This window comes from Euprymna scolopes, chromosome 11, assembly GCF_053919585.1.
Source record: "Euprymna scolopes isolate OS-2025 chromosome 11, ASM5391958v1, whole genome shotgun sequence".
Taxonomy (NCBI): domain Eukaryota; kingdom Metazoa; phylum Mollusca; class Cephalopoda; order Sepiida; family Sepiolidae; genus Euprymna; species Euprymna scolopes.
Window position 1 is genome coordinate 31,787,576 of NC_136492.1, and position 12,123 is coordinate 31,799,698.

The 12,123-nt window shown below is 33.4% G+C and overlaps 1 long non-coding RNA gene across 1 annotated transcript; it reads left to right on the forward strand.

Moving 5' to 3' along the window:
* Positions 1 to 355: 355 nt before the first annotated feature.
* Positions 356 to 11,751, forward strand: LOC145287826 (uncharacterized). The gene is made up of 3 exons (XR_013869201.1): positions 356 to 1,128; positions 3,366 to 3,435; positions 9,667 to 11,751. It is a non-coding gene; the product is annotated as an uncharacterized LOC145287826 (long non-coding RNA).
* The last annotated feature ends 372 nt before the right edge of the window (positions 11,752 to 12,123 follow it).

Here is a 12,123-nt window from a genome sequence, read left to right on the forward strand (position 1 = left end):
TGTCCCTGAATAACTATACACAATACACGCACAAACACACGAAAACATGTACATACACACATATGTGTAACTGTTGTAAGTGAAGAACATATATATATATATACATATATATATATACATATATATATATATATATATATATATATATATACTTTGCATTAATGCAAAACTCCGGTCATCAGTATCGTAAATAATATCGTAAAACATCACGTATATATATATATATATATATATATATATATATATATATATATATATATATATATATATATATATATATATATACTTCTGTAGATTTGTATTTTTTTGTGTTTTGATATTCACATTAAATACCTTTTTTTCTATTTATTTAGAAAAAACACACACCTTTGTTATATGTGGGTCATGGGATTGCATTCATCTGCAAAAGATTTAGCTAATTTGCGTATTCTTTTAAACATTCATTTTAATTAATTCCATATTATTTTTTTCGGTTTTCTCATGGATGATCATCCTTAGTTAACTATTGCGTGCAATTATATTCATGCATATATTTTTCATGATTTATACTTGCGTAATATTTACGTAAAAGGCTTATAGTAAACATATACCTCTTCTTATATATATCTCTGTATATACATATATATATCTATTTAATTTTCTTTGCTGTTGTCTAATTATTTTTACAATTTTTGGGTATTTATTGTCTTTCTTTTCTCCTTTTTTATTTTTTTCTTCCTTTTTTTTTTCTGTTTTTCTATTCTTTTCGATATGAGCGCGTCTTAACTTAACGGACTTGATAGACGCAACCTTTAAATTTAAACGTCACGCGCACAAAGCCGTTGTTCGTTATATGAAACGCAAAATCATTAAACATTTTTACTGCATTGAACAGTTCATTCAAATGCGATTCAGATATCTAAACCTCGCATCAACGAATGTAGCCGATGCGAAAAAGCCGTAACAAGGAAAATACTCACCTAGATTGAATTTACAGTACCTTATAATAGCCGAGTAGAAAACAACATTAATACGAGAAACATGAAATCAAAAAAAAAAAAGAAAAAAAAAAGAAAGCTGACGTTACAATCTAGGCGAAAAGGAATACCACATGATATGTTCGCAAGGATCTACAGTGAAGTTATTACTGTGAGTAGATTTATCTTTTTTTAAGTGTTTATGTATACATATATATATATATTTTTATTAATGTTATGTATATATATATATCTCTTTAGTTATATACATATATATATATATATATATATATATATATATATGACTAAATTGTATTACTAAATACAGCAAATTACCTACCTTTTATCACCTTATTAAAACCCACAAAAATAGCACACCCACAGATCAGACCCATTGTTTCAAGCGTTAACGGTCCCCTTTATAAAATCTCTTGGTTAATATCCCGCCTACTTAAACCTCTACTCTCTACCTTCCCAGCCCATGTTAGTAGTTCCAACCAAGTAATTAACAGACTCAACGATCTACCACACCATCTACTCAAACTATACAGATACTCATTTAGCCTAGACGTCGTTTCTTTATACACCTCCATTCCTGCACATCCAGCCATCAATCTCATGGCAGACATTATAGCATCTAAAAACCCACAATGCTTCGGAATTACTCCAGGAGATCTCTTACAACTCCTCCGTATTATAGTAGACAACACTTACTTTACTTTCCTACAAAACACGTTCAAACAAGTATCTGGACTACCCATGGGCTCCAGTCTATCCGGTATTCTTGCCATTGCTTATATGGACAAACTCGAAAGACACACCCTTAGTACCTACTACTCTTATCTCCTTTTTACTAGATATATCGATGACATTTTAATTATCACATACTCCCGCGAAGAAGCAATTAACATTTTCCACAAATTCAATAACGCCGACCCAAACTTAAAATTTACTATAGAACACCCAGACTCTTTTGAATCTCTTTCTCTACTTGATTTTAAAATACAAATAAAAAAAATGGTGCCATATGCACTGAATTCTACAGAAAACCCGCCAGCAAACGCATCTTCGTACATTTCAAATCTGCACTACCTCTCAAGGACAAACTAAACTACGCACATGCCGAAATCTCACGCATACAAGACAAATGCACTAACATCTCCGACAAACATACACACACTAACAATTTCCTACAGACCCTCTCACTAAACGGCTACCCTAATACGATCCTATCCTCACTTAAAAAGAAAAAACGCAACACCCGACCCTTCTCTAACAATTGTTTTATAAAACTACCTTTCCTCAGTGACAAAATCTCATCTTCAATCCAAAAAGCCATCCGCAGCGAGGGACTCAACATTCAACTCATCCACACTGGATCTACTTTAAGACAACAGCTCAACCGAAAACATCCATCACATACACCTTCCCCTTGTTCACTCTCTAATTGCCCAATATCACACACAGGTTTATGCTTTAAGAACCACGTTGTTTACGACCTACAATGCGCTAAATGTAGTGCATCTTACATCGGAAGCACTACCAGATTGCTTCACCACCGCATTAAAGAGCACTTAAACACTACTGCTTCGTCGTTCTATAAACATATTCGCACTTGCATTAATTCAGAACCAGATTTTCACATCAACAGTCTTGCTTCTTCAAGAAACGTAGGTCAACTTCGTATCCTCGAATCTTTAATTATTTCAAAAAATACTCCCACACTAAACAATAGCTGGAATTGAGCTCCGCTTTTATAATATAAGTTTAAAACATAAGAAAAACAATAATTAAAATAATAATAAAAAAACAAAAAAAAAACCCTTGCTTGAATAGTCATCTCCCTTGATTCACAAACGCAACAAGTATTTCAAACATCAACTGATTTATTTTAACGTTCTCCTAACGTCATTTTTTGTTCTATATTTCGCGGTATCACGTGGCAAACTCTGCGGCTGCTTTTCCAATTTTGAACACTCTTCCGCTGTCTTCTCTTGAAAAAGGACTAGTAAGTCTGAAATATATTGAGATTAATAACACCATTGAATACAACAGAAAAAAAAAATTACTGTTGTTTAGAGTTAAAATTTGTGTGAAAAAGAAAAAACAAACAACAAAAAAAAAGAAATTTATTTCTTTTGTTTTCATTTAATTTTACTCTATAAAAAAAAATCTCGCATTGTTCTTGGCTTTTAATTTTACCTTATATATAGTACATATATTATTATTGTTGTTATTATTATTGTTTTTTATTGTTACTAATATTATCATTATTTTCTTCGATATGTGTGCGTCCTAACAAATATGTCAGATGTAGCCTTTGAACATTGAACGACATGCGCAAAGCCGTTGCTCGTAACAAGAGCCGTTTAATTATCAAACGTCTTTTCTTTTAATTGTATTGAGCAGATTATTGGGCCTCACATCAGTGAGGGGAGCCGATACGCGAACAAGCCGTAGAGAGGAAGGATCCGAAACGGTGCGTATTCTTTCCTGATGACCCAATATTATCTATAAGACGAAATACCCCTCAAACATGACTACATAAAGTTTTAAATGATATGCTATGTAATACCCCCCAAAAAGCACCATCCTATAAAACTTAGACGGAGAAAGCCCTAGAAAGGCGCTTTATCTCTCTCTTGACATTGACTTTATCCGAAAAGAAAACAGCTAATAAGCATCAGTATATACAAGCTGTTTCTCTCAAATATAACATCTTCTGTTGTTCGCTTGCTTCATAGCGAGTTTCTACTACTGTTCCGGTAGTAATTTTTGTCCTGTATGAGTAGATATATATTTTTTTAAATTTTACCTCGCAAACTCCTCTGTCAGTTTTTTGGTCTACAGACATCAAACTTAATATATAGGGTATTCGAATCCAGAGCCGGGGAAATCGGTGAAAAAGTGTAAAAAAAAAGAGAATTTTCCAGGTGAAGGTCGAACGATGGCATTACGAATATGCATGAGTAACGTAATAGCTATTTTTCATGTTTAATTTTTAGCCTTGCAGAAAACATGTCTTCATATTTCAGGCATTAACGCCAAAGGAAAAAGTGACTCGTAAGCTAAACGCTTTGGTTTCGATACTCGGTGGTATCGCACGTGTCATTTTTTAAAAACTTTTTTGAATCATTACTATATATTAGGTTCAATATAGTATAACAATAAATACGAAATCTGCATTAACCAAAATATTATATTTAAGCGTATTTTACGACCGGACAATAATGGGCGACGGACACGCAACGACGCAAAGTATGATTCCTTCAAACGGATGACGGCATAGAAAATGAATGGTAGCTGCCAAAATGTATATGCCGTCATAAAGTTTGAAAGGTAGTTGCCATAACACGTGGACGTGTATGCCTGCTTGAAATCAGCAGTAGAAGCAGATGCAACCTCTGGCTGCTTCATCAATCAGTACTGTTTAAAGCTTAAGCGTCACAACTAATCGAAAATGCTATTCATATTGAATTTAAATATTAAAGACAAAGAAAAGATTAAATATATTCTCTGGTCCAGAATTTTTACAATCGAGGACTCGTAAATCTATCCAAAAAATATATGATTTATATGAAACTCTTTCAGAAGGCACATACTCTATTTTACCTAAGTTTTAGCGTTCAAAATCTCCTTTTTTTTCTTTCTCTGTACTTATACAGATGACAGGCGTTATTCTTAGCATATTCCGAACAAATTACAAACACCGCGAAAGGTGCTGAACGAAAGAAAAGGTACTTATACAGTTTACATACTGAGCTGGAATAATATCCCTATTGGTTAGAAAGCTATTCTCAACATTGGGAGCGGGATTAACTGTTCACTATTCTTACCCAAAATTTAACAAACAATAATAAACAAAAGATATCGTTAAAAATAATATACAAAAGATACTATTTCCAATTGTCGGTTGCTGCGATTTCACTGCCTAAACGTTTTGACATTTACGTAACTTATCCGGAATTAGCCGTTTATAACGGAGTTAGTATTTTATATAAATATTTAGTTTTCATCTATAATCGCCATACTAGAAATTTGATATACAGGGTACTGAGATTTGTGAAAGTCTTTGTAATCCATTTTCGGCCAGAAATGTGGCTGTTAAGGGGTCAAAGTTCAACGATTTGACCTTTGAGAACTCTACCAAACTCCTCCACCAATTTTGGGTCTAACTACTTAACATTTTAAATATAGATTCCTTGGATATGGATCTAACTTAATAACTTGATTGGAGCTCAAAATAATAAATGTTAAGGAGTCATAATAGTGGTCAAATTAAAAAAAATTAACCTCTCCGGTCTCCACCAAATTACTAAAGATAATTTCTGGTCTAAACATTTTAAATTTTACATAAAGAGTATTCAGAGATAGGGCAAGCTTTTTAATCGTTTTGGGTCGAAAATTGGAGCTACAAATATATAAATACATGTATGTATGTTTGCATGTTTGCATGTCTGCCTAAAACTTTCGACAAAGGCAACGGATTTTTACAAGGTCAGTATCGTTTTGAGGCTGGACCCTTCAGACGACAAATACCGAAAAATTGGCTAAAAACATTAATTTCTTCACCTTCAACTGGGCACATTTCTACAGGAAGGGGCCACTTTTTCCGCCGATATTGTCGAAAGTCATCCCGTCTTTTCGATCGTCTAGCCTTAATTTAAATCTAGGTAATTTCCGATTTGGCGGTGGTTTTGATAGCAAAAACGTCACGTTTTTCCCCATTCTTTTCCTTCTTCGCGGTAAGGGTTCGAGCCTGCCTTCCTACTACCACGTTTTCTTTTTGCGCAATTACACCTCCAAATGCCCGGGAATACCGGGCTCCCATGCTAGTATATATATATATATATATATATATATATATATATATATATATATGTGTGTGTGTGTGTGTGTATATATTAGTTTTTTCAACATATTTAGTTTTTTCAACTATAATCTAAACCGAAACAAAACTTATGAAAATTTCTTGAAAAAATTATTACTAAGGTGCCATTAGCTAAAATCGAAACCGAAACCAATACTTATGAAGAATTCTTGATAAAATTATTTAAAAGAAAAAAAATATTGGCGTGCCATTAGCATATCTAAACCGAAACCAAAAATTATGAGGAATTCTGGGTAAAATTATTTATAAAAAATAGATGATTTAAGTGCCATTCGCTATAATTGAAACCTTAAATAAAATTTTGAAGAATTCTTAGTAAAATTATGTATAAAAAATTAAATGACTTTAGTGCCATCAGCTATAATCGAAACCATTGAACTTATGAAGACTTCTTAGTAAAATTATTTATTACAAAAAATGGAAGTACATAACAATTAAACGACCCGGATCTAGGCTTGACACAGTTATAGCTAATACTAGTTTAATCAAAGGAATATTCTATGATATGTAATGTATAACAGTTGCTATTATAGTTCAGATACCGAAACCATTCGCATATAATCAGCTACTCAGCAACATCATTAAAAAACACATTTTTTTGATGGGTGCCGACGGATAGAGCGTTTTATGGACGCATCTTCATTAAGATACATTTATAAAATACCAGGCAAGATTATCAATTTGATTGAACATGCAATGAGGACATGAGGACATGAACTGACAGCTGATGGACGATACATAACAGAGATTAAAATACAAAGAGGTATCTTCCAAGGAAGTTCCCTATTACCATTACTGTTCATCATGCACATGTTGCCTCCAAACAACATACTAAGTAGATGCCAAGCCGGATAAAAAATTATAAATACAGACGAAAGAATTGACCATTTAATATATATGGACGGCCTGAAACTTTTCGCAAGAAATAAAGAGGAATTAGAAACGCTAATAAACACAACCAGAATCTTCAGCTAAAATATCCGAATGGAATTCGGCATGAAAAAGTGTGCGCTGATTATAAGAATGGGAAAACGGGAGGTAGCTGAAGGTATGGAGATGAGAACACTAGATGAATATGACAACTACAAATATTTGGGAGTTCTGAAAGTAGACACGCTCAAGGCAATAAAAATGGATGAAACAATTGGAAGAGACTATATCAGAAGAACAAGAAAACTTATGGAAACTAAATTATACAGTAGGAACCTAAACACATGTATAAAAAATCACTCTGGACCAAAGAATAACTGAAGAATCTCGCATAAAACGATAAAACAAAATGTTATTTTTAAAACATTAGGAATCTTTATTCCCATCGTCGCAATTTGTATTCTAAATTAACTTAGAAGCTTTCAAATATGGAAGTAGTTTCATATTTTTATTAGCTTCAATTCATAATTGACTGACATGAAATATGGTGTCTGAAATATCTTCTACATAAATTACCATTTATTCGTGTTCCTTCGACAAGGTAATGCTTAACTATTTTAATTATTGCTAGTATATATTTAGTTTTAAGTCAACCGTTAAAAAGATATTTCTCGCAATTTCTAGAAATTTACAATTAAACAAATAATATTTTAAATTCGAATATTGGAAGACATTTCCTTTTCTAAGGTCTTTTCTTTACTGTCAACTGCTAATAAGGAGAGAAAGAGAGAAGGAAAGGAGAGCAAATAGGAGAGACGAAAGCGATAATAGTAAACGGCGTATAAAATAAGAACAACATAGAGTAAGAGACAGTAAAAGTCAGAGAGGACGTCATTAGAAATTAAGGTTAATTAAAACAATTAAACTTGACTGATATTTCACATATAATTTGATAAACAAAGATATATTTTAGTACGTTGCTGCTCTGAGTGATGGATCAAAAACATGTAAGCTTGTATTAGGAATAGCTACCGTCAACAAGAATGATTTTAAACAGATCAGACAATCATGAGGTACGATTTATATAGGATCTGCACAAATCTGATTCTCACATTTTATTTGAAAATCAGCAATAAGAAACGACAATAACAATAGAACTGTCTGTGAACTTTGCTCGTTTCCTTCCGTTAATAAGAACTCCCTTGCTGCTGTTGTGCCGCCTATAGAAAGGCTGTGATCGTACGCGCACTGAACTATAAGATTCCGAAGTAACGATAGACTAATTCCCATTCAATGAATGAGTTACACCCTATGCTTTTGACGGATATTTGGCGTCATTTATTATTTCTAGAGAATTGACTGTTAATTGACTGAAAATTGAACACTTTTATAAAGTAACACACAACCATTTTTTATGAAAATATACTATGTATTTTTACATTCCGAAAAAGACCACATAAAACTAAAGATGTAGTTTGGGTTTTTGGTCGTTCAACAATATTCCGTGTTCACGATTTCATAAACCGTTGTCAAGCTCAGGTAGGATCAAGTTTAATTAACAACACACATATCAATTGCTGCTGTGGCGATATATCGACAAAACTATTGCCCCGATTTTCCTTGCCTTTCAACGAGGGCCAGAAAAGTACAAGGATATTAATTAATTATTCCTTCTGCTGTATTTGTTGCATTACTTGCTTTTTATATCTATTGTAAATATTTATAACTTAACGAAGTTAAATCAGAGCGATTGAGAACCTATGTTATTTATTTCACTCCCCGACTGGAAATGTTACATAAACTCAGAAAGTAATTATTTTTCACTCCAGATAATGCATAAAGCTATTTGATACAAAAAGTTATAAAACTACGTATTGTGTTATACCAGATAACCAAAACTCTCTACATCCTTTGTCAGAAAAATCCATCATGGAATGTAAGGACTTACAGACAAAATAAGAGGATGAAACTACCGAAAAACTGCCGAATATTGGCATTTACCAATAGGACCATCTCGGTTATCTCCATATATAATAAAATGACTACAGAAATTCCCCTCCGGATCAAAGTATCGTAGGTTTGCAACAACAGATACCACATACAAATAAAATACAGCTAGTGACTATCTTATATAACTTTAGAACACCTTTGTAGACATATTTAATCGTGATAATAAAATACTACATTACACCATAACAATCGAAACATCTTTAGAGAAAGGGATACCCTCTTTCCCCTCTAAATATTTACTCCTACCACCGCCACCAGTCGAAAACGGAAGAAAATCTACACATTCCACAGATTCTACGTTTACATCGCCCATAACTGCCTCATACAAACACGGATATATCATTAACTTTCACGTAGTAGAATTAACACATAATAAAGTCTCCCTCGTGAAAGCTGATTGACTTTTTGCTAATTCTCTTTTTCCGGAATTAGATCATCCAAACGAAAACTTCAGAACATTACAATATGGCGTCGCGATGAAAAATATTGATTCGTACGGCATAATTTTCAGTTAATAGACAATTAATTTAACATATAACAACAACGAACGAATTCAATACCAAGACTCAAACATAGTAGGAAATGTACTTTCTCAATTCTTTCTATCTTTATTTCTTTGTGTTCGTCAAAACAAACAACATACAGTAAAAAAATCATACATTTTACTTTTTATTGGTAACTGTTTTTATCTGCTTTTATATTTTTTTTTGGGGGGGGGGGTATAGAAGTTTCCAATACAAAAGAAAATCATACTAATTAAATTCTTAAAATTTACTGTCTTTCTATATTTCGTTATATTAGCAACTGTTATTTTCTGTTTTTTTTCTTGGTTATAAGATTTTTGTTTCTTTAAATTAGTAAACAAATGTTTTTTTTTGTTTTGTTTTTGTGTGAAAAGTTAAGCCCTAAAAATTGATAATAATTTTTTTTTCTTTGTAGAATCCGCTTTGACGAGATTTAAAATGCAGAAGTGCCGATTAACTAATTCATAAGGATAAAACTTTCTTTTCTCATTCTTATCCGCTACAGCGGAGGACGATGTTTGCACAATAAATATATGCCGCGGTTTGATGAATAATATTCACTTTTATTGTGAAAGGTCGGTGATCCCTTATAGGGATCTTCTTGTCACATACGAGTCAATCCTCGGTCACGGACCCAATGTGACCTGTTCTCATCCTTCGCAGGAGATTCTTCGCAGGGTATCTCAGAGTAATACGACCCGCTGTTCGATTTGGTCGGAGTTGCTTTCACCTTCGGGTTGATATGCCGCTGTCACGTTGGAAATAAATAAATCGCATGCACACAAAGGAAAGACAGACTCAACTAACTATTCTACCGGGTAATTCAAGATAAACAAACACAATATATATATTTATATACAATTGTTCAAATGTTGTTTAAAAAAAAATCTACTGAGTCCTGATTAGATTAATTAATCTCGGTTTTACGGTGGTGGCGGTTCGGGAAGAGAGCTTCGATCGTATTTGATTTCTCTCAAAAGATCTCAGCTCCAACTCTGGCGATTTCAGCTGGGGACTCGTTTATCTAGTGAGGTGACGGGGTAGGTTGGGGTAGGTCTCTTGACCAATCGCCACAAGCTACGTCATCTAAGAGGAGGTCCTTCGTCCCCGTGTGTGTACCTGTGATTCTGCAAACTCCCTCAAGCCTGTTTCTCACGATCGAAAGGTTAACCCCGTGACCTCTCGGTCTGGTACTGCACTCAGAGGCCAAACAACCCTTAATCAGCGCTAGTTGGCAACGGAAACGAAATTATATTTCGTTATGTCTCTCAAAGTGACATCAAGTTGTCATTTTTAACCAAACAATATCTTCTTTCAGCAGGGTGGATGCTGCCACCCGGGCACACAACATTACCCAACGAATAACACAATCATATCTACCCGGCATTCTCCAGTATTTCGGACTCCTCAGCCTCCCCCAATGGGAAGACAAATCTCTCCCTCGGACGGTTACGTCACAATATTCTTATTTACATATATTCATACTTTTCCTCTTTGGAAATTCATGATATAGTTTTTGAACTTATACATTTACTGAAACAAACTGTACTAAAAATTTAGACACATATTACAAAGTTAAGAAGATGATACTGTTTTGTAACTATTGCATACTTTCATCTAACAAATTAATAACATATGCTGTAAAGAAAAAACACGTTCTATAGGACGCAATAGTGTTAAAAACAAATACAATAATAATAATCGCTCAAAAACAGAAATTAAACTATTGGTATCCGTTACATTATCCAAATGTTACATAAATACTGGCAACCTATTTTGAACAATTCAGCATGTTAACATATATGCATAAGTAAAACATATGCATAACGTCTTTTAACACTCAATAATCGATCAAAAATTTAAAATTAAATCAACTTCTACACATGATTCAATTTTGCTAAAAAACATATGTAACCTCTTTGAAGTATTAATGATCACTCCAAATTATTAAAATTAAATATTGAAATCCTTAAAATTTTGCTACGGCGAGCGTTAACAAAAGGTTTAAGAATTATTGGTATATAAACGCGCATTGCTAACTCTTTCCTTCCGCGCACGGAAATAACATATGAAGTAATCAACACTCTCAAAATGTAAACACAGCATTGAATTGGGAATGTAAATATGCACACAATACCAACAAGCCACTACCCCCAAGCCCCAACGGGCCCTAAAAGTTTTTCTTTTACGTGTACCAATATTTAATTTTCGATTTTTGAGTGGTTATCAAGACTTTAATTATGCTATATTTGATGTTTGCATTTTTTTTTATTCTTGTTGACGATTGAATTTAATTTATATCCTTGACCGATTACCTAGGTTAAAAGTGTCGACACTTTCTTTACAGAACTGATTACACACTTTGAAATAAGTTAAAACAATAATATTATGCAGGTAAGTTTCAACGTACATTGTATTGTCTACGGAAACATTTATTTGTTATATACTTGCTTCCTTACCACTTTTTTTGTGAAGTATTTTATTATTTAGAAGATGTGCTAGAACTACTTTAAAAATGCGTGCAGTATACCTAGAAAAAAAAGCTGGGTAACTTGAATAATGCTGTCATTGGTAGAAGCAGTTATCTATCTCTGTTTTCGCTCAATCTAAAGAGTTTAGAATTGCTTTCTTTATAATCCGCCAGTACCTGCAAGTTATCTTCCCAAAAAACACTACTCGCCAGTAACCAATAGTGCTGACAATCACAGACAGTGACTTTCACTAGCTGCCACTGGAAAACAATGCTCAGCAGTGGAAGCCAGATTATTTCATTAGGGCCACGGCCGCCAGTGTCCGCTAATTTCCAGGGACAGCAGTGGCCACCACCAACAACCGTAGTTTAATTTATTTTCGATAAAAGCCATTAACGATT